Source organism: Mustela lutreola, chromosome 8 (genome assembly GCF_030435805.1).
Source record: "Mustela lutreola isolate mMusLut2 chromosome 8, mMusLut2.pri, whole genome shotgun sequence".
NCBI classification, from domain to species: domain Eukaryota; kingdom Metazoa; phylum Chordata; class Mammalia; order Carnivora; family Mustelidae; genus Mustela; species Mustela lutreola.
The window spans coordinates 141070706-141093049 of record NC_081297.1 but is presented as its reverse complement, the minus strand read 5'-3'; the positions used below and the strand labels follow the sequence as shown (position 1 = coordinate 141093049).

General features: G+C 59.7%; 1 protein-coding gene across 5 annotated transcripts in view; it reads left to right on the top strand.

Annotated features, from left to right (window-relative positions):
* The first annotated feature begins 5113 nt into the window (after positions 1-5113).
* The window catches only part of ELFN2 (extracellular leucine rich repeat and fibronectin type III domain containing 2), a 57314-nt gene continuing 40083 nt past the window's right edge, over positions 5114-22344 (top strand). For 2 of the 5 annotated variants that reach the window (XM_059186891.1, XM_059186893.1), the window contains exons 1-2: positions 5114-5464; positions 14198-14365. The gene's annotated coding sequence lies outside the window, so the exon portion shown is untranslated. Of the gene's footprint in view, positions 5465-5721; positions 5908-14197; positions 14366-22344 lie in introns of those variants that run through there. The other 3 variants (XM_059186892.1, XM_059186894.1, XM_059186895.1) reach the window with 3 other exon arrangements.

Sequence of the window (22344 nt, the reverse complement as noted above, 5' to 3'; positions counted from 1 at the left end):
AAAAATCTCTTTCACAGCTAAATACAAGGAATTCAGATAAACAAGGGTAGGGAGCTGGAGAATAACAAACGCTTACGAAAGTGAATTGATGCAAAATATCCATGAGCAAAATAATTCTAGGTGAAAACACGAGGAAAAAGAATTAATGCAATATGAGAAATATATAGGTAATTGTAAGTACTGATCATATGAAGAGCCTGTAGACAGAGCAGGGCAGGGAAGGTGTTTGGCAAGGCAGAAGTGGGGAGGGGGGTTCTGTTGCAAGCTCCACAGCAAAAGGACTTAAATCCCTTTTGGAAATGTGTGTGTTCTCCAAAATCCATTCAGGACAAGGCCTCCTCTGGGGGTTTTCCTGAGTCCTTCCTCTCCTGACCAGTCATCTCTTCTCTCCCCTCCCCGCCGCCCACTTTCCCTCAACCCAGCTCCTTTTTTCTCTTTTCTTTTTTTTTTTTCCTTTCTTTCTTTCTTTCTTTTTTTAAAGATTTTGTTTATTTATTTTTTTTGAAAGAGAAAGAGAGACAGTGAGAGAGGGAACACAAGCAGGGGGAGTGAGAGAGAGAGAGAGAAGCAGTCCGATGCGGGACTCGATCCTAGAGCCCTGGGATCATGACCTGAGCGGAAGGCGGATGCTTACTGACTGAGCCACCAGGTGCCCCACGTCCTCTCATCCTTACTAGGCCTGGGAATTTGCTCTCTGCCTTCAACCTTGCCCTACTCTGACCTGTCACAGTGCCTAGCAAAAGAAAACCCTCCCACATAAAGGAACCCCCCTACTTCTGGAGAAGCTCAGTCCCTGCTTCCGTGTTCCACTGGGATGGTTCCATGGTGGGCGAGGTGCAGAGATTTTAGGAAGCGGAGCTGCAGGTTTCTCTTCTGGATCCTGCGTCTCATCGCTGGGTCTTGTCTCCAGTGACTGTAGCCTTCATTCCCGCATCAGAGGCACGACAGAAAATCTGCTTCGTCGTTTGGATCTGAAACAGGAATGGGACCCCTCTGCTACATGTGTGTTTCGCTAAAAGCATCGCTTAACTCAAGATGCCATGTGGGCCAAGTGAAAAACAATTCTTCTGAGCACAAAGGGTGTATCTTGCTGTTCCCCTTGGACAGTGTGGGCAGCTTTTAGCATTCCTGTGCTCCTCTGGCTCTTACCACTTGCTCGGCTCTCTGGGCTCCACAGAAAGGAAGAGTTTCTGGACAAACTGTCCTTGTGGTGATGTGGCCAGGGCCTTGGGCTCATTTGGATGTGAGCCACATCTGGTCAACTGAGGGAAAAGGGGTCCTTGTTGGTGGGCTGTTAGAGGTGAGCTCCTGGGCACTGCTAGGAGATTTCAGAACAGTTGGGGTCTGGGATCCAGGACAGGGGTCCGGGCAGCTGGAAATTCCTGCCCGTCTTCTGGCACTAAGGCTTCTGAGGTGGTTTTGCTTTGCTGGTTTTTCCTGTCCATGTGTCACTCCACCGATGGCTTAACTAGCCCAGCAGGGGCAGGGAGAGGCACCGGGATTCACAATCCACGAAGAGGGCACATGGCGGTGGGGAGACAGGCCAACGTGGTGTTGGTGGGAAGGGAAATAGATTCTGGATGCCCTCTAATGTCCACTGTGGTGGCTTGTTAATGCAAATAATGTATGAAATAATGTATGAAAAGTGTTCTGCACGGTGCTTGGTCCCTAATGAGCCACCATACACGGTAGCTACAATGATGGAGGTGATGGGTGAGAAGTAAGTTGGGGAAGGACACACGTGAGGAAGAAAATAGGAAAATTTGATGCATGCTGTCATTCAGACCTACATAGAGTGTTCCAGGAACTGGTGGAGGAGAAGTAACTTGGCCAACTCAGCTTAGGGGTAGTCAGGGGAGGCTTCCCAGAGGAGGTGGCTTTTGAACAGTACCTGATGAAAGACTGGAAGTAGACAGGTGGGGAGGGAATATGAGAGGAGGAAAGGCATCCAGGCTGAAGGAATAGCAGCCTCAAAAACACAGATGGTGCAAAGATTATGGGGTGAGAGTTTCATGGCATGTTCTGGAAAGGGCAGGGACTGGTGTTGCTGGGCCCCAGAGCATGTGTGGGGTGATATGAGAGGATCCTGGAGGGGTAAGTAAAGGCCCAACTGCAAAGAGCCTTCTTTGGGCAAGTTAAGTTAAGGCAAGTTAAGGAGTTGGGATTTGATTCCCTAGCACAAAGGGCATACCATTCGTCCTTCTGTCTGCACCCAAGGCAGACATCACCAGTCGATCATGATGCTTCCTGCAGAGGGAGCACCAAGGCGGCTGCTGCCAATCATCTGGCATCATCAGGAGAAATGAAACCTGTGGCATCCCTGCCTGGGGGCTACTGGAGGGTGGGGAGGAAGGTGGTTGCAGGTGTCCAGGTGAATGATGGCAAGGCCTGACCGAGGACAGTGGCTACAGGGATGGACATATGGCTGCCCACATTTGTCTCAACCTTACCCATCCACCTAGAGAGAGTCTAGGCAGTGTCTTTATCATCCCTGCTCTCTAGCCTGGCCAGAGGGCTGGGGGAGCTTCGTGTGTGCGCGTGCATGTTAGCTCCCTATGGGCTCTATTTTAGTGAGGAAGTTGCTGTCTTTCTGGACCTGCACTATCCAGTATGGAAGCCACTAGCCGTAAAGAGCTATTTAAATCTAAATTAATAAAACAAAGATTATAAACTCAGTTCTTCGGCCACACTAGCCCCAAGTTCAAGCACTCCACAGCCACACGCGGTTAGTGACATTGGACAGTGCAGGTAGAACATTCCCCCCATCACATTTCTTTCATAAAAAAAAAAATCTTTAAACAATTTTTTTTTTTTTAAAAGGGCACCTGGGTGACTCAGTAGACTCTTAATTTCGCTCAGGTCATGATCTCAGGGTCATGTGATCAAGCCCTTAGCAGGGGCAGGTGCCACGCTCAGCGGGGAGTTCCTATGTCCCTCTCTCTTTGCTCCTCCCCCGCTTGTGCCTGCTCTCTCTCTCTCAAACAAATAATCTTAAAAAAAAAAAAATTCTACCATCACAGAAAACTCTATTGGATGGCACTTGTCTAGAGAAAGCACAGTCCGGTGTCCAGATAGTGTGGTCCACCATGACCATCGGTTAGCCCAGGCCAACTGGATCTTCTATGTAGTGGCAGTGACTAAGTTAAGAGTTTGAAAGTCTTTCCAGGCTATGTGTCGTAAGGTCAGTCTCCAGGGAGACTCTTAGAACATTTTAGAGCTCAAAAGCACCCTAAAGCTAAACCAGCGAGACCTGGAGGTCCCAAGGAGGTAAGGGAGTGCTCACGTAGTGAGCCCAGCATTGTGCTGGGGACAGGGCTGCTTTTGTTACTCTATTACACCAAAGAGGCTCAGAGAAGGGTGTGACCTGCCCCTTTTCGGATGGCTGGGAAAGTCACCCAGGCTGAACCAAAAGAGGCTGTTTGGCCGCCCGATGCCTGGTATTCCTTGAGATCATGGCTCAGTTTCTTGAGTCGGATTTGGCGGGCCTCACCAGTGCCCACCTCTGAAGAGGGTCTGCCCATCAGAGCCATGGTCACGGGGGTAAACGAGTGGTGGCAGGGAGCTCTCTGCAGTTGCGCGCTCCAACCGCCAGGGGGCGCAGGGGCCGCTGTGTCTTCTGCTGAGGTGGGCGGGGCGGTGGGGGAAGGTTCTTCTCGCAAGGACTTTGGCCTGGGACCCTGCTTCTGGTCCCTCTTGGGGCGGGGTGGGGGGTGAGGGGGTGCATACAACGCGTTGCGGACAGCCCTTGACCTCTTGGAGCAGAGACAGCACAATCACTTTAGGATCTGCAGGGAGGGGCCTTGAAGGGTGGGTAGGAGTGTACCCAGCAGCCTGCGGTGCGGTTGTGGAGGGCAGAGCTGGAACCCTGTTATCTGTCTCCTGCTTGGGGAGATAAAGGTGGCTGCGTCCCAGTTCTTCTGCCCCCTCCCAGTCCCATCCCGGACCTGCTTTCCTGTTCTCCGTTGACAGGAGGGAGGAATTTCCGACCAGACGTCCTTGCTCCTCCAGTGAAGCCTAGCTCCGTGGAGTTCCCTGCACACACACACCAGGCTGTCTCACGCCTCTGTGCCTTTGCACAGGCTGTTCCCACAGCCCGATACATTCCTCTCCACCTTCTTCAGCTGATCAACTCCTACTTCTCCGTGGAGATTCAGCTCGGGCAGTGGCTCCTTCCGGGGAGTTGCTGCCATCCCTGGCCTGGAGGGGATGTTCCCGCGGCCGGAGGTAACGTTCTGCTGTGGACCACCCGAGGACAGGCACTGGCGCATGCGGCCCCGTAAAAAGTGTTGGAGACGCAGAGGACCGCTCCAGGCAGGGCTTCAGTGTGTGGGTTAGCGGATGCCCAGGGCCGAGAGAAGGCGCTTATTTCCTCGTGGATGCGGGACACAAGCTGAGTGTTCCCGCCAGGTGCTTGTGTGCCCAGGTGCAGGTGTACGGGCCCGGATGCTAGAGCTTTCTTTCTGCATCTCCTTCCTCCTCCCCAGCTTCTACCCTCTTGCGGGAGGGGGGGGGCAGGTGTGTGGGCCTTAGCCAGGGAGGGGCTAGGGCCTAAGAAGTACGTCTGGGGGTCGGGGGTGGGGGAAGGGTAATGAGCCGCTGCCAAGGGCCCCCGCACAAGCATAGATCTAGAGTTTAACACTGTCTCTGCGGTCAAGCTCGCTTTGTGACCTTGCGCGAGTCGCTCTTCTCCCCCGAGCCTCAGTTGGCTCCCCGATAAAATGGGAACGCAGCAGCCGCACTTCTCGGCTTGCCCGCGGTGGAGCGCCGGTCGCCGGCGGCCGGACGGAGGTGAGGAGGGGGGGCGCTGCGCACCTCGGGCGGCCCGCCCCACGGCAAGTTTGCCTCCAGCTGTTGAATGCGCTCGGCGTTGGCGGGACCCGGAGCCCGCAGGGGTGAGCCGGGATGGGGGCCGGGGCGAGGCCGGGGGCCGGGAGTCGGGGGCTCCGCGGTCCGCGCGGCCGCCGCCGCCTCCCCGGGTGCTGCAGCTGCGGCGTTGGAGCCGGGCGCGGCCCCCGCCCCGCGGCCGTGTGTCTGTGCGTGCGCGTGTGTCCGTGGAAGGATCCAGCCGGGAGAGGGGGCGGGCGGGGTCTCGCTGCGGAGAGGCCTGCGGAGGGAGCCGGGCTCCGGGGCGGGCCGGGGCGGACGGACAGACAGCCGGCCGCGGGCCCTGACGCACGCTGCGCCCCGGCCCCCTCCCGGGCGGCGGGCCCCGCCGAAGCAGAGGCGCGGCGACGGGGAGGCGGGGGTGGCGGTGTCTGCGCGCACACGCTCGCTCGCAGACACACACACGCACACACACGCACACGCGGGCCACGCCACAGACACACGACACGCACCAAGCCCCGGCCGGGCGCCGCGCACACTCGCACCCGCGCTCACACTCAGACTCGCGCGCAGGCCCCGCAGCCGCCGCCGCCGCCGCCGCCGGAAGCGGCGCTCGGCCCGGATCCCGGCTGGGCTGGAGGTAAGTGAATCCCTCCGGATCCGAGCGCCGGCTGGCCGGCGAGGCGGTGGGAGTGAGGGCTGGAACCAGAGGGCACCCCTCCTCCACCAGTGGGGGTGGGGCTTGTTGTGGGGGGGTGCACAGCTGAGGATGGGGGGTAGGATGAGACCGGGAAAGCCACCCCCAGGGGCTCCGGGGTCTGGGGAATCACCGTGAGACCCCCCCCCCCGGGGACCCCCCTGTGTGGGAGTGCGGGTGGTGGTGGGCGGAGGCGGGGTGGGAGGACGCGGAGGACGGTCGGTGAGGTGAGCATTTTTTGGGGGGTGGTGCAGAGGCTCTATGGTGGACGGCTGTACCAGTCAGTGCCACGCCGCACCTCTCTGCCCCCATCCTTGCGAATCGGGGACCCTGGCCCCCTGTTTCACGGAGTGCTGCCGGGGTCGACCAATTCATCTTCGTAGCTGGTAAGGGGGGTTTGGTTGGTGCTGCTCCAGGGGGAGGGAGGCAGGGTGGGGCTTTACCCCCTTTACCCGCAGGAGGGCGATGGATTTGGTAAGAGGACCAGACGCGGGGAGTGGGGTCCCCTAAGTGGGTGGGGGCCCTGGCAAAGGCTTTGCTCCCTTCTCCGTGGTGCTGGTGTGGGGCAAGCAGGGAGGCAGCCCCGGGAAGCAGCAGGAATCGGCACAGACTGCAGCTCTGGCAGGGAGGGCCACAGGCTGCGTGTGTGTGTGTGTGTGTGTGTGTGGACTCCAGTGACTGGCAGAAGATGGGGGCGGGGGAGGGTGGGCGTGTTGGCTGGTGGGGCAGCGTGTGCACGTGGGGAGGGATGTGTGTGCCCTGTGTGTGTGCACACAGGGCTCTGTGCAGGGGTGGACCCTGTTCTCTCTGTACACACACACACACACACACACACACACACACACACGAGTCTGTGGTCCAGCAGGGTTTTCTTGGACTGTTTGGAGGGGACGGAGCTGGTATGCGTGTACGTGTGTGCACCCGGGGAGTGTGTGTCCAGGACAGAAGCAGCCACAGTGTGTCAGGCATGCCCAAGGAGAGCCAGGAAGGGGATGGTGGCGCTGGCCCTCGACTGAGCTCAGGATGAGCTCAGGAGGAACGTGGGACTTGAGGGTACTTTCTATCGCTTTGTGCTCCGTGCTGTGCCCCTTCCTCTGAACCCTTCCTAGCCCAGTGGCCACCTCTGGAGGACACTGCCTCCGTCCCCTTGCCTCCCGCCCGCCCTTGCCGAGACACAGGTGTTGGACTGGAGTACGTGTGTGTGTGTGTCCTGGCTGCGGCTGTTGCTGCTGTCAGCAGCCCAGGCTGTTGGAGGAGGAGAGAAGCTGGGGGGCTGGGGGAGGAGGAGGGGGTGCTGGCAACACCTGGAGGAATGTGGTAGAGGCTGCCAGCCCTGGGCTGCCTGATTTAGTCATTGAGGGACATTTTCATACACAGAGCCGCATCATGGGGGTGGGGCGGGGGGGATTTTTGCCCGCGCACACATATGTCCAGGGCTCGCACACCTCTACCCCTGGCCTGCCAGGCACCTGTGGGACGTAGCGGGTCTCAGCCATCAGCAGGGCCCGTGGGCCTGCACACACGCATAAACGTGTGTCCTATGAGGAATGCACACACACAGGCTATGTCTGTGAACGCCTGTCCAGAGTGAGTGGTGACTCTCAGACTGTGTACGTGGCTGGTGACCTCTGGGCCATCTGCATCTGGGCAACAAGAAAGAGGAGTAATTGAAAGGGGGGGTGTCTTGGGGAGAAGCGTGCGTAATGCCAGCATGGGCCTGTGGGTGTGACGTCAGTGAGAACCTCTGGGTGTGACATCAGCGGCAGGCTGCCAGTGACGTCACTGGGATAGCAGTGTGAGGGGTCACCCCCAGCAGCCAGAGTGTGTGATGTCAACAGGGAGGGCGTGTGGCCGCATGTGCCTCCGTCCCCCGTGTTGTGAGCTGTGGGAGGGGGAGGAGGACGGGGTCCCTGAGGGAGAGGGTCCCTCTCCAGACGCCCCAGGTGGGTGTGGGGCCCCTTACCTGAAGGCTTGTTCTCTGCCCCCCACCTTTCAGTGGGGCGCCTCTTCCCTTCCTCCGGCAGTCCCTGTTCTCCACCAGCCCCAGCCAGGTCGCGGAGATCCGTGTTCATGTGAGCAAGGACGGTGTGCAAGTTCATGTGACAACAAGGACGGTGTGCAAATTCACGTGACAACACGGCCGAGGGGAAGGGCCTGCTGCTTTTAGTCCCGTGTGGCTACTCTGTGCTTTGTGATTTAGGCCTTCCTGTCACCTCTCTGGGCCTCGGCGTCTCATCTGTAATCTGGGGCAGGGGTGGTTGGAAAGGTGAGGGGTGTCACAGGGAACGGTGGGCCTCTGGGGTGCCGGGTGCCTGGCCTGTGGTGGGGGCTCGGCCCATCACGTCCCCTGGCTTCCTGTCCCCCAGCTTGGAGTCTAACTTTGTAAAGAACTTCTTTCTCCCCACTTGGATCCTCAGAGCCGTCCTGTGGGGCTGGCCGGCTTCTGTCATGCGGTCATTTGACAGATGAGCAAACTGAGGTCTGAAGGGTGAGGCGAGTTGTCCGTTGATTGAGTCCTTAGAATTTGCACCCCTCCCCCATCTGCCTTCCCCAGCTCAGTGGGTGGGGGGGACACTCACTGGATTGGCGGCTTCCTTCCCACAGGGCACTGTCTTTGTTTTTATGGACAGGGAGCTCTGTGCATTGGGGATGGGGAGTGCCCAAGACCAAGGTGTAGCTGGCCACCATAGAGGCTGCCTCTACCCCCCCAGCCCCCTCTTGCTTGTCTTTCTACCCCACAAGCTTCTTCCAGTGACATCTCTGCTGAGCGGCTGTGTGTGACACGGGGGTCAGCGACGCTGTCCTCTGTCTGCGAGGTGGCAGCTGTAGTCTTGCAGGCTGGGGGAGTGAGTGTGAAAGTGTGGGATCCATGCCCACGGGCTGGGAGGTAGGTACCCATCGTAGTCACCCTCCCCATTCCTGCTACAGTGCCCTCCCCACCCCCTGGGCCTAGGCCCATCCCCCCACAGTCTGCAGTGGTGCCCCAGGCCGTGTGGAACAGAAAGCCAGGAAACAGGATTGCCTGGAAGCCCGAGCCTCCTTAACCAGTAGTCTAGAAGGTTAACTCAATCCTCTGCCTCTCACTGCCCTGTCTGATCCCCTATTGAATTAACCTTCAATGAGTTTCGGGGGCAGAGTCACTGCCATTATTATGGGCTGGCGTGGGGAGGATGGTGGGGGGTGCTGGGAGTTGGAATAATAGAGCCCATTCCCCTCTGGTGAGCAGACAGCCCCCTGGAAGGCCCCGGAGAGGCCCTGAGGGCTAGGGAGCCACCTGGCAGGCCTCAGCTGCTGGGTGCGCTGGCAGCAATCATTACAGAGATAATAATAATAATGATATGAGCTAATATTCATTGAGCCCAAGAGCCAGGCCCAGGGTGAAGCTCTTTGTAAGTGTTTAATCCCCACCAAACCTTCTGCAACATAGCCATTCCCATTCCTCATCTCCTGTACAAGACACAGAGAGGTTACAGATCGGCTCAGGGCCACACAGCAGCAGAATGAGGACCAGAAGTCCCACATCTCTGCCAGGGGACCTTTCCATCTTGGGGTGTCCCAGGGCGAGGGGCCTCTCCAAGCCTTGCCTTGCTCATCTGTCAGCAGGAGAAGCAGTGGGTGTGGCAGTGGCCACAGGAACAGAGGGGCAGGAAGGCTCTAGGGTCTCAGGCCTCTTCCACATTCCTTCTGTGCTCCCCCCACTCCTGGGCAACCTGTGACATCCCCGAAGCCAGCAGCACGCTCTCTTGTTGTCCCCCAGCACCGAGCACCATCGGGTCTTTTGGGGGCTCCCCTGAGTGATGGAGAGGGTGCTGCTCCCAGATCAGTATCTTCTCCAGGCTCCGAGGCTATCACAGCCCAGTGACAGTCCCCTTGGGCCACTCTACCATCCTCTCCCCCTGATTTCTCAGTCAGCGAAAGAGTAGGGGCCCAGGGTCCAAATTCTGTCTCTTTTTAACGGTGTGTGTCTTGGGTGAGTAAGTTCCCTTCCAGGAGGCCCTGCTTCCTCAGTATAAAGTGGGGATAACGATGCTGGGTTCCTAACTTTTCCAGTGCGGTTACGTAAGAGAATGTCAAGTGCGGAGCATTGTGTCTGGCACATAGTAGGTGTCAATTAGATGAGTTCCCTCCCCCTTCCCATCTGTCTCCCTTATTCATTCCTGGTTCTCTGGAGTGGGTCCTGGGCTGTGTGCGTGTGTATGTGTGTATCCCTCCCTCTTCTTTCAGCTTCTCCGTTCACCCCTTGAAACACGTAGAAACTGTGTCGGGAGCCAGGCTGGGGGACCCCACGGAAGTGTGAGAAGGGTCTGGGAGCTGCCTGTCCCCCCAGCTAGAATGTGCAGAGGGCCTGGGAGGGGGCTGGGCATGTCTGCTGTGCACCTGTGCATGTATGTGAGTAAGTGTATGTGTGGGACTCTGTGCATGCCGGTGCATGCTGGGGCGGGGGGGGGGGGGTGCAGCGGGGAGCAGTTCCAAAAGGCTGCCCAACCAGCCCGCTCCGGACCCAGCCCCAAGACTCACACCTGCCTCAGTTTCCCTTCTTGGCCTGGCTGGGTCCCCCTCTCTCTGAAATTCTCCTGGGATGGTGGAGAGACACAGGCGGCGGGGTTGGCCGGCCACCTCCTTTGCTTTCCGTGCTTCTCGCTATGGGGCTGTGTGGGGAGGTTCACGGTTCTGGTTGTTTAGCTGTTCCCTCTGTGTCTCTTCTGCTAGTATGTCAGCTCCACACAGGCGCAGACTAGTAGGCCCTCAAAAATGATTTGGGCAAGTTCCTCTTATCTCTGTGCTATTTTGAGGATGGACTGATGCATTTTGCATTCAGTACACACACGCGCGTGCACGCATGCACAAGCGTATCTCACCCAGGGATAACTGTGGGGCCCCGGGGCTCAGGCAGGAACGCATGGAGAGGAGTCACGTGGAACATCTGGAAGAGAGATGAGACACGTGGAGCATCTGCCAAGTGCCCAGCGTGGGGCCTACGCACAGTAGGGCTGGAGGGACAGGGGGTGGTTCTTGGTTGTCTGTGACCTGACCCCGAGGGAGCCAGCCTTGGAGGCTGCAAGGGCAGGTGCCGAGGCAGCCTGGAGAGCTGAGTGTGGGAGAGGCTGGGTCGGCCGCTTCTATTTGTCTGCTCGCCCCTGGTAGGGTCCCGGACACTGCACACCTGCTGGGTGCCAGGCACGGGGCTCCACACTGGCTATTTATTATCTTGTTTAATTTTGGCCTGAGGACGGTGAAGGAGGGCCAGCCAGCTCTGGGTGGGGGCAGGCCAGGTGGAGAGACCATTAGGAGCCAAGGTCTGGAGGTCGGAAAGCCTGGAGTGGATTTTGGGAAGATGAGTCTGGAATGCGATTAGGGGCTCCATTACACAGGACGGTCAACTTTGGGCTAAGGAAGGGAACGTTAGGGGCACCTGGGTGGCTCAGCGGGTTAAACCTTTGCCTTCGGCTCAGGTCATGATCTCAGGGTCCTGGGATGGAGCCCCACATGCAGCCCCACATCAAGCTCTCTCCTCGGCAGGGAGCCTGCTTCCCTCTTTTTCTTGGCCTGCCTCTCTGCCTGCTTGTGATCTCTCTCTCTGTCAAATAAATAAATAAAATCTTTAAAAAAAGAAAAGAAAGGGAACGTTATCCTTTTTGTCAGGGAGCACCACTGTCTCTGGGTGCTGTTAAAAATGCAGATTCTCAGGCCTCGTCAGCTGAGACTTTGATTCAGGAGGGTCGATGTGCAGCCCGGGAACCTGCATTTTAATGCATTTCCAGAATATGAATTCACCCATGTTTGCTGGTTGGAGGGCAGCTGAGGGGGCTGCGTCTTCTGGATCTTTCCACACAGGTGGGGAGGCACCAAAGGCATCTGCATTTTGCAGAGGAGCCTGGGGTCAGTTCTGTGTGGCCCTGGTCTGTGGGAAGACCAGGCCGGTACTAATCATCTCCATGTTCACCAGCTGCTGTTCTGAGCTTGCCCAATGGCCCTCAGCAAATCCTCAGAACGACCCTCTGCATCGTTCCTGTTGCACAGACGAGGAAGCGAAGGCAGAGTCAGCGGTTCAAGGCCGCACAGCCGGTAAAGGCATGAAATGCGGGGCAGGTGAGGTGAGACCAGCGAGGGCCTGCCCAGCGTTTTGGAGAGAGACCATGCCCTCCCTCTCCCTTCCTCTGGTGCCGGGGTGCTGGTGGAGTTGAGCCTGGAGTTATGCCTGTGAGCAGAGGCTGGAGGCCGCCAGGTGGTGGAGGTGGGAACAGAAAAGCCAGAGGAGGATGGAGAGCCCGGAAGGCCTCCCGGAGGCGGCAACGCAGAGTTGCACAGTCGCGAAGCTGTGGCCCGAGGCCGGTCATCCGGTGGGCGCTCTGGCCCACGCAGGTGGCGATGGGCCGGGCGGTGAGCGGGTGTCCATCCCCGGTGCGCACACGGGGCAGGCCCCCAGGGTGCACCCGCGCAGCTCTTCGCGCACCGCTCCCCGCCCCTTCCCCGGCTCCGCCCAGCAGGGCACGTGCACGTGCACGGCGGCAGGGTGGGCGGGGGCGCGCACAGGGAGCCCCCTCCCGGGGTTGCCCGCACCCCCTCCACCCCCGCCCTCACCGTGGCCCGCAGCCGGGGTTCTGCCTTACTTCCCTTTGCTTAGAATTTCCAGCCGCATCCCTCGCAGCTCGCAGCCAATTTCACGGCCTCTGGGCTCTGCACGGTGCGCTGGATCGTAAACCCGCGGGCGCTGGGCAGGGGGCTGGCGGCAGGCCCAGGCGCGTGCCCGGGGCAGGGGGCGGAGGGGCGACCCGATCAAGGGCCTGTGACTTGTTGGCTACGGGGTATGTGTGTTAGGTGGGTGTGGACAGGATGGGGTTGGGGGGGCACCGCCGAGAACTGCCCGGGGAGTGCGGTGCAGTGGGTGTGCAGGTGTGGCCCTGCGTGTGCTGGTGGGGAGGGAGGTGGGGTGTCAGGGAGCGGTCCCCAGTAAGCTGGTGTGCCGGGGGTCCGTGTGCGTTGGCCTGTGAGGCCGTGTATGGGCCCCCCGTGCCTGTGGGCATGTCTGTCTGGGTGTGTATGGTGGAGCACGAGTCCCTGCCGTGGGTGGTCCACTGGGAATGGGCGCCAGTGCGTTTCCACGGGTGTGTTGAGGGCTATCTGTGCCCTGGCCCCAAGCATGGTGGCACTTGTGTGAGTCCACGTGTTCAGGTGGGCGCTGCTATATCAGGGTTCTGTGGGCAGCTGTGGATGGTGCATCTGGGTCTCTGTGCACATGTCCAATTGAGGGGATGTGGGATTCTGGTGTTAGTTGCTCTTCAGTGTCCTGTGGGTGCTGGCGTGTGTGTGTGTGTGTGTCAGGGTGTCTGCTGGCCACAGTGCTCCGGGTTAAGCGTGGAGGAGGTATCCCTGGGGGACCTGGGCCTGGGAGCCCTTTACAGGAGCCAGCTGGTGCGTCCTTGTCCTCTGCCTTTGAGCCGGGCAGCGCAGGGCGCGCGTGCGCACTTGTGTTCCAGGGCCGCCAGCTGTCCGCGCTGGGAGGGTCTATGTATGTTTATGAATGGCGGTGTTGAGGGGGCCAAGGTGTGAGCCCCCTGCCTGTGAGGGCAGGCTGGGAGGACCATCTGGGCTGGTGGGGGGTGCGGGCCAGGCAGGGAGAGGGGCCTCTGAGGGCAGAGAGGCAGTGTGTGCGCGTGTACGTGTGCGCACAGTTGGGAGAAGGTTGGGTGGAGGCACATCTGTCCGGAATAGTGTGTGTCTCTGCCAGGGGAGGTCAGGCAGGTGCATTACTCTTAGGGTGTATGAGTGCATATGACCGGATGGTGCCCAGCAGGGTGTAGGCTGTAGGCACACTGGGAGAATGGGTGTGTGCGAGTCATCAAAGAGATGGCATGGGCTGGAGGGTTGCTTGTTCCCTGCAGCGGAGGGCCTGGGGCCCAGTGGTAGAAGGAGTAGGTCCGGTTGGGGTAGGGGTGACTGATAGGAGGGTGGTGTGGTTGCCCATGTGCGGAGGGAGGGGCTGTGTGTGGGACGACAGGGAGTGGCAGTGGGAGGGTGTGGGGACCGTCCCCACCCGGGTATGCTGTGTGTGTCCAGGACTGAGTGGGGTGTCTGGCTGGGACGTGGGAAGAGCCTCAGACTCAGGAGCATGAGCGAGACTGGGGTGGGGTCGGAGGAATGGGGTCCCTTCCGCTCCCCGAAACTACCCATTTGTTGCTTGCCCCTGCTCCGGGAACCATGGAGGGAGTGAAAGATGTCCTGTGGCCCCTTCTCTCCTCTTATTCTTGAACCTGATGGGGCGTATAGGATGGGGACCTGGCCTTCCCCATCTCCCAGCCCCCATGTCCCCATCTCTCAGCCTCCATCGCATTATCTCCCGGCCTCCCTCTCCGAGCCTCCGTCTCCCCCGCCTCCATCTCCCCGGTCTCCCCGCCTCCATGTCCCCACCTCCCTGCCTCCATGTCTCCCGTCTCCCTCCATCCCGGCCTCCATCTCCCTGCATCCCTCCGCTCTCTCGGCCTCCTCCCTCTCTCTCACACTGATATTCATTTGTGGTATATTTGGTTGCCATGGGAAACCTAAGAAAGAAGTGAGTGTACCCTTCAAGACTTCAGCATTCTCCCTCCTCCCTCCCTCCTGCTGCCCCCCTCCCCCTCCTTCTCTCCTCCTCTCCTCTCCCTCCTCCCCTTTCTCCCCCTCGCTTCCTCCTCGCAGAAGGAGAGGACCTGGGTGAGAAGCTGCCGCCGCCTGAGCTGGACCAGGACCCGGGACCCCATTGCTCCTGCCACCGCCGCCGGGCGCCGCCGCTGCGGGGGCCTCCCTGAGACCGGGCCAGGGATAGAGCCTCGTGGGCCGGAGGGTCCCCTTAGCCCGCAGACATCGGTAAGGACAGGGTCCTTCTGACTGTGTGCGAGCGTGTGGCTGCGTGTGAGCCTGGCTCACATGACCTGGCCTTGTGAACTGTGGTGTAGCCAGGCCTGTCGCCTGTTGGTCTCTTCCTGTCTTGCCCGGCAATACCCCCCCCCCCGCACCCCTGCTATGGGCGCCCCCACCTGCTTCTCCAAGCTTCCCTTCCTCCCGGGCTGCCTGCAGAGTGGCAGGCCTTTCGGGGGGCCGGGACAGGCTCCCTGTGGTGGGAGGGAGGAAGTCGCACTCCTGCCCCTCGGCCTGGCCTCTTGTACCTCAGTGGGGGGGCCGGGGCATCGGAGGGGGCTGCTGGGGTGGGGACCGGGGTTTCCGGGGTCTCCTTTCCTCCCTCAGGAGGGGAGGGAGTCTCTCCATTGTCGGGAGGGGCAGACTGAGGGGCTGGGAGCTGAGACGCGGGGCAGGATCGATGGGGCCTGACTGGTGTCAGGGATTTCATCGGGGAGAGCAGTCAGACAGCTGGAGGCCGCCGGCAGACCAGAGCTGTTGGTCTCGGCTGGGGCTGGTGGCTGCCCCAAGAGGAGAGGCTGTCTCTGTCACCACGGCAGTGTTGGTGGTGGCCACGTGGAGGGAGCTGTGGTCCGGGCGGGTGCTGAGTGACGGTGGTTGCCTTGGCGAGGGAGCCGCCTCTGTGGCATTGTGGTCTCCATGGAGAGAGGGGGAGACGGAGGGAGGAGGCTGGCTGTCTGGGCGCGGTGTTGCTGGTTGCTAAGGAAAGGGAGATGCTGTCTCTAGGACGAGGTGGTCCCCACGTGGAGGAGCCGTGGCTGCGGAGAGGTTGAGGGCCCTGAGGAAGGGCCGGTGCTGGAGGCTCTAGGGGGGGCCCTGCAGGGGGCGGGAGTGAGTGGGGCAGTGGGGGCTCTGTGGGGGGGGGGGTTGGCGGTGTTACAGGGAGGGGCTGCGGCCCTGGGCTTGGTGCTGCTGGGCTCCTGGGCTGACACAGAGTTCTCTGGGGGGGAGGGAGGTCCAGTGGGTGGGTATGAGCGGCGCCCTTCACTGCCAGGTTCATCCTGTTCACTCCCACGTCTGTGGCCAGGTGCCCCCACCTCTGCCTTCTGGAGCCTTCTTCCTCCTCCTCAGGGCCTCTGAGCATACAAGTCCCCCCTCCTGATGGATGTTCTCTCCTTGTCCCCAAGTGACTTGGTCCCATACCTCACGTTTGCTGTGCTCCAGGATACCTGGAATTGGTACTTGCCTTTGAGGCATCAGAGAGGGGAGGTCACTTGCCCCAGGTTGCACAGCAGGTACACACCGAGGCTGGGATTTGACCCCTGGGTACCTGTCTCCCCAAACACTCAACTCACCGGTCCTGACCCCTCCCCTGGGAGCCTGTCCCTCTGTGACCACCCCACTGAGAGTTGTCTCTCTCTTCCCTCAGTCCCCAGGTCCTTTTCCGAAGCAAACATTTCACTTCAGTAGTTACAGGAGGCAGCAGCTTGGGACAGCAGAGTCCTGGGTTTGAATCCTGACTCCGGCACTGACAGCTATATGGTCCGAGGCCTCAGTTTCCCAATCTGTAAAATGGAGACGACGCACATGCTTCTTGGGCTTGTCGTCCCTGGGGATAATGTATGTCACGCCCCGGGTGTGGTTCCTGGTGCGTAGCAGAGCCCCCGTTAGGTGTCAACCCCACCACCATCAACATAATTCCTTCCACAAATGATTGAAAAATTATTTTCTGACATGCCCAGGGAGGACAACAGCGGTGATGTGTCACCGGAGGTCAGCCTCTCTGCGTCCTTGCCTGTGACCCTGGAGCCCTGGAGGCAATGACTTGGCCGCAGGAAGCGGGGCTGGAAAGGAGAAGGGCCTCCAGGAGCCACACAGCACCTTGGTCGCTGAGCGGGGCTGGAACCTGGTGTGGCTGGCTTGGCATTCCGTGCTCCCTGCCCGTCTAATCCAGGGGCCCGGGTGCCTGCTGTCCTCACACAGGCCTTGGCCCTCCAGCTGCCGCCTAAGCCCCCCACCTCCTGGCTTCCCTCAGGGCCCCCAAGTGTCCTGAACCTACCCAGCTAACCCCACCTGGGGCACGGCGTATCAGGCGAGTGGCGGGGGGTGTCCCGGGAGCAAGTCCTTCCTGCTCCTAGGGGCCACGGATGGAGAAGGAGGTCCAGAGAGTGACATCTGAGGGATTTGGGAGATGAGCGGCATGGCAACTCCGAGTGACACAGACCTGAGTTCAGAGCCTCTCTCTGCCGCTTTTTAGGTGGGTGGCCCTGGGCATGTTTCTTACCTTTTTGGGAACCTCAGCTTTTTCCTTTGTGCGACGGGTGTGATAGGGCTCAGCTTTATTTGACCCGCGTGCGGCAAGGGGGTGACAGTAAAGCCCAGCGTCTGCCGCCTAGCAGGGGCTCCCTGCTCTTTCGAGACCTTCGGCGCCTTTCCAGTGACCTGCGGGAAGTCGGGGGAGAGGTGTCCTGTGTGGCCCCAGGTGGAAGAAGGGGAACCAACCAGGGCATAGACCTCCGTTCCTTCCAAGAGACTTTCTGGCGGTCAGTGCTGTCTTGGGATCGCCTGGGGGAGAGGCAGTGAGCGCCCCGTGACCCGTGAGGCCACATAAGGCCAGCAGGACCTAGGGTTGGGGATGACAAGACCTCGGATCCCATTGTCATGTTGCCATTTACGGGCTGTGGGGTCTTGGGAGTCTCAGCTTCCCCACCTGCAAAATGGGAGGAATGAGAATGAATCCAGGTGTGTGGAAGAGACGGGGTTCCCTCGAAGCTGCTGGGCACCCTGTTTTCCAGAGGAAGAAAGCAAGGGGCAAGGAACTCATGGAGCTTACGGGGCGGCTTTTTCTGGAGCTTCTGCTGTGTGCTGGGCGCCCTCCCCCCTCCAGACTCCATGGGGCACTGAAGTCCTCGGCCTTTGTACTTGCTGGTCCTTCTGCAGGAGTTGCTGGCCCTCACTGGGCTCCCACCTGCTCCCTGAGCTTGTCCCGTGCTGCCCCCCGGCCCCCCGGCCCTGTTCCATGTCGCCTCCCCAGGGAGCTCCGTCCTAAGTGCTCTGTTTGTGGCCCCGGGCTTCTTCTCTCTCTTGGTAGCCCCTAACACAACCAATTGCTCTTTTTGTTTTTTGGTTTTTTGCTTTTTTTATTATCCACCCTTTCGCCAGCACAGTGTCAGCTCTTGAGGGCCGGATCGTTCTCGGTCTGGTTCCTCCCCCTATCCCAAGCACCTTGAATGGGGTCTGACACATAGTAGGTGTTCAGTCAACACATGATGACAGCGTGGATGGGTAGCCCTGCCGGGGGCCCTGGGCTGCCAGTCTTGTCATTCGCATCTTAGCCACAAGGCCCTTGAGCCTGGGGAGGCCAGGCCAACTGGCCCCAGAGACACAGCGGGGAGTTGGTGGCCGAGTTGGCCTCGGAACCCCAATTACGCGCTGACTCTGGGTCAGGTGCTTTTTCTGCTCCACTACATCGCCTTGCTGGGGGCCTGGCCTATCAAACTGGAGAGTTCGGACTCCACTCTGACCACAGAGGCAACACCGCAGAAAGGCTCCAAAGCGGGGACAGCTCCTGCCTGCCATAAGGAAGAGGTTTTGGTAGCAGCCTGAGTCATCAGTTCAGCCGCTGTGTGCCCTTAGACAAATTACTTACCCACTCCGTGTCTCAGTTTACTTGTTTGTAAAATGGAAATGATATCTTATCTAGATGGGCTTCTGGGAGGCGGTGGACTTGGAGCTTTGGATTTGCAAGCTTGACTCCAAGGCCCTCTCCCCAGGGAAGACCAGCAGCCTCTCCTGAATTACCCCAGTCCTGGGAGGCTCCGTCGCTCCTTCCTGAGGGAACTGAGCTTCTGACTTCTGAATAGGGAGGTTTATACTGCTTGGAAAAGGCCATTTTCTGCCCTGCCAGCCTGGGCTCTCACCCTGCCTGTCTTCCCCCCACCTAAAAGAGAAAAATAGAAGAAAGAAGGAAACTGGTTTTCTTGGGGCTCTTAGTTCGTGCTGGGGACATTGCTGTCTGTGTCCGCATTCATAGTCCCAGCAGCACAGGCAGAGTAGGTCTAGTTAGGCCCATTTTACAGATGACCTGCCTCAGGTTTGGGGAAGTTCTCCATGGGGCACAGAGCAGGAATTTGGACCTGGGCCCAGAGGCTCCTGCCTGCCCTGTTGGGAGGGAAGGCACCTTGGAGGAGTCTGGGGCTGGTCCACTCTGAGGTGACCCAGGGAGTGAGCTGTTGATCCCAGCCCCACCAGACCTGATTTCGGAGGCTGGACCTCAAGAGAGACTGTGGCATGGACAGCCTGCTCCCCCATGCCCCCCACCCCTTGCCTGGGCCCCCCCCCCGGCCCCCTGCTGGCAGCGACATTAGCCCAGGGAATAGATCTAGCCTTGTGTGCAATCCCAGTGGTTCACTCAAGACCCCATTTGTTTGGGGAGGAGAAAGGGGGGTCTGTGGTGCCCAACAGAGGTGGGATTCATGGACAGGGCCCGGGGGAGGGGAGTAGGCTGCCTGGTACGAGCCAGGCCTGGAGGACTGCCAGGAGGGAGAGGGATAGGAGGAGGGGTCCTGCTTGTACCATTGGGGCAGAGTGTTATATTCTGGGTGGGGGGCTGTGTGCGTGGGGGTGCAGGAGGGGGGCAGGGGGAGTCTCACCCTCATTACTTCCTAGTTTGAAGGAAGGGGAGCGTGGTGGCCCTGGCCTCAGGAAGTCCCTGGTCTTCCAGTGGGGGATTGGGAGTGGGGGAAGACGGCCATTAGGATCCTTGTCTGGGGAGTCATAGCCCTGACTTCAGGGAGTCCCCCGTCTCCCAGGAGCCCTAGTCTGAGGGCAGAGGCTCAATCTGCTTCCTTAGTGTAGAAGGAAAGCACAATTCCTTTGAGTGGGGGCTCCCCGAGTTCCGGGAAGACTTCCTGGAAGAGGCAATGCCTAAGGATTGGGAAGGGGTTAGATTTAGGGCAGGGGCTCCAGGCAGGCAGGTTCTGTGGTTGGAAGCAAGACACAGTGGGTTCCATCCCGATCCTGAGTGGTCCTGTGCACCTGAGTCTCTCTGTTTACTCATCTGTGAAATGGGGACATTGCCTGCAGACAGCGCTGGGCTCCTGCAGGGGCTGGAATTACACAGGGTTGCGTGAGGACTGTTTACACAGAGCAGGCCATAGGACTGCTGGGGACTGCATGGTTGGTGAGGCCTGAGGCATTCTAGAAGTTGCTAAAAATCCATTACCCCCCCCCCCCTTTGCCTCTGCACTGGGTCACAGCTCAGCCAACCTAGGTTCAAGGTTTACAAACACAGGAGGGAGGGAGACTCTGTGCTGAGCTGTGACAGGGAGCCAAGGGCCATAGCTCTCCTTCCTGTCTCTGACTTGCTGTGTGACCCTGGCTCATCTGACACCGTCTCTGGGCCTCAGGCCGAGACCCAGCTCCTCTTCCCGAGGATATCATCTGAGGTTTATGGGGAGACACAGACCTTCCCCTCCCTGCTCAGGGCTTTGCTTTAAGGATAAAGGTGGGAGCTGGCTGAGGATCCCGAGCATCCTGGGAAGAGATGGGCCATAGAAGGCTCGGCAGAGGAGGGCAGGTACCCCATATGATGGTGGCTTGGGAGCCCTTGAGCTGAGCAGGGACTGGAGGAAGGAGGCCCTTCTTGCCTCTGTCTGACATCCTGGAGGGTCGGCTTGGGGTAGGTAGGTCAGAGCAGGAAAGTCCTGGGTCTGTGAGATGGGGTGACACACTGCTCAAGCCTGTGGGCCCAGGCCTGGGTCCCATTCCCTGTTCTACCCTAACAAGTTGCCAGGCCTCTGCAAAGTGGGAATTAAAATAGTACCCGCCTCCGAGGACTGATACTCTAGAGTGCTTGGGGCCGGCTCCTGGCATACAGTGTGTGCTCGGTACATGCTCGCTCTGTCTGTTGTCGGGGTTCCCGGTGGCAGGCGCAGGGGAGCAGGGCTTCAGCGGCCCTCCCAGCCGCCCCCTCTCAGGCTGTTGGGGCTGGGCTGTGGTGCATGGTGTCCCGAGGCCTGGGATGCCAGTTTAGGAAATGCGGGGGTGTCCGCCTGGCCCCTCCCACTCTCCCCAGTACCTGCCGGACAAGATGTGGACGTTGCTGCTGGGTTTTGGAGTAGGCGGCCTGCGCTCCCTGCCAGCTCCTTCTTCGTCCTCTTGCTGGCTGCGTGGTTCTGGGCAGGCCATCTCCGAACCTCAGTTTCCCCATCTACAGAATGGGATCAAGGTTCTTCATGAGGATTAAGTGGGACAAAGCAGGCCGGCAGCATCATCTGCTCCCCTACAGGCACGCGTGATGCGTGGTCACTGCCCTGCTCCTCCCCTCTCTGATCCTGCTGGCCCTGGTGGCTGCAGTGGGGGAGGGAGTTCCTGGCTTGGCTAAGACGGCAGCTGACCCGGACTCTCTGTTCTGGATTTTGGATTCAGGGGGAGCTCAGGGAGGAGGAACAGGGCTGTCCCTAGAGACCCCCCCCCCCAGGCCTGTGGCGGGGTTGGGGGGCAGCCTGCAGACCGTGAGGGGCCTGAGGAGAGGTGGGAGCCGGGCCTCGGCGGGGGACTGGGACCCTGGAGTGCTGGAGGGTCAGAGCGCACAGGGTCTCCATCCCCTGCCCTGTCCTCCTGGGCATCCTGACACCCAGAGAGGCACTGGCCCAGGGTCACTGGGCGGTGAGTGGCCGGGCTGAGGGCGGAACCCAGGAAGACTCAGAACTGTCCCCTCCTGGGGCCCCTGGGCCGCTTCGGATCGGATCGCATCCCCCCTGGGCCCGAGCGGAGCTTTCTTGGCTCTGCTGCTTGTCTCTCACTCCATCTGTGTCTCCCCGTCTTCTCTAGGTCTTTTGTCTCTCCACTCTGCCCATCTCTGTGGCAGCTGTGGTGTCCCTTCCTCGGGCCATGCGAGGAAGATGGCTGGCTGGCTGCTTGGATGTGCGCACATGCACATGGGGTGATTCTTGTGTGTTCGTTGGGTGTTGTAATGTGTATGTGTAAAGGGGAACATGTGAGTGTAGACGCCTGCTTCCTAACTAAGGAATGGACGCATGCTCTCTGAGCCACGAGCTGGGGCCTGGTGGGGTCCTTCCCTGTGATTCCAGGCCCCCTGCAAACACACGTGTGCCATCTGTCCTTACCTCCTTGGGATTCGCCTCGCAGCCTCTCCCCCTTCCGGCGCCCCCGACTCCACACTCTGCACCTCTGCTCTCGGGGACCCAGAGGGGGTCTGTCTGGCTCTGCCTTGGCCGAGGTCCCCCTTACACGGCCATTTCCCTGTTGGGGGGCTGGGTTGGTTGCACATTTTCCACTTTCACCAACACGGCATGATTTCAGATTCTTACACCCCTGACCTGGGAGGGTGCTCGGTGATGTGGGTGGGCTCGTGGGTGGGGATCAGCTTCTGAGGGTGCCTGTGGACATCTGGGTTCACTCTTGGCTGAGGGCTTCAGAGAGGACTCCTGTTCTGGGTGCGATTCCTGCTGGTGGGGCTCTGTGGGACCTTGGCTGTCCCTGGGGCAGAATGCTGGGGATTGGGGATGCTGTGGCAGCTGCTGGAAGGCCGTAGTACCCCTTGCCATCCCCTGCCTGCTGTGGCCCAGGACCCCTGGCCTCCGGCCCTTGGCACCGAGGGAAGCTGCTTTGGCACCTGGCTGCCCGAGGCCCCTGGGTGGCCCTGGCTTTCTGGAGCTGGGAGTCAGGCAGAGAAGTTGGCACAGGGGCTGGTTCCCAGCCTGTGCTCTGACCTCTGTCTCCATACAGCCTCTGCCTACCTCCTGGGGCCCGAGCCAGGGTCAGTCCTGGGATGTCTTCATTCTCTTAGCAGAGCTGGAGCTACCTTGGTGCTGTAGGGAGTGAGTATTGGACCGGGGAGTCCTAGACCTACGGTTTGAATCTCAGCTGTACCCCTTGCCCTCTGGGCGACCCAATTCTCTGGCTGTCCTTAGAGCTCAAGGGACTCATTTATTCTTTTGATTTAACAAGGCCCAAAGAATGCT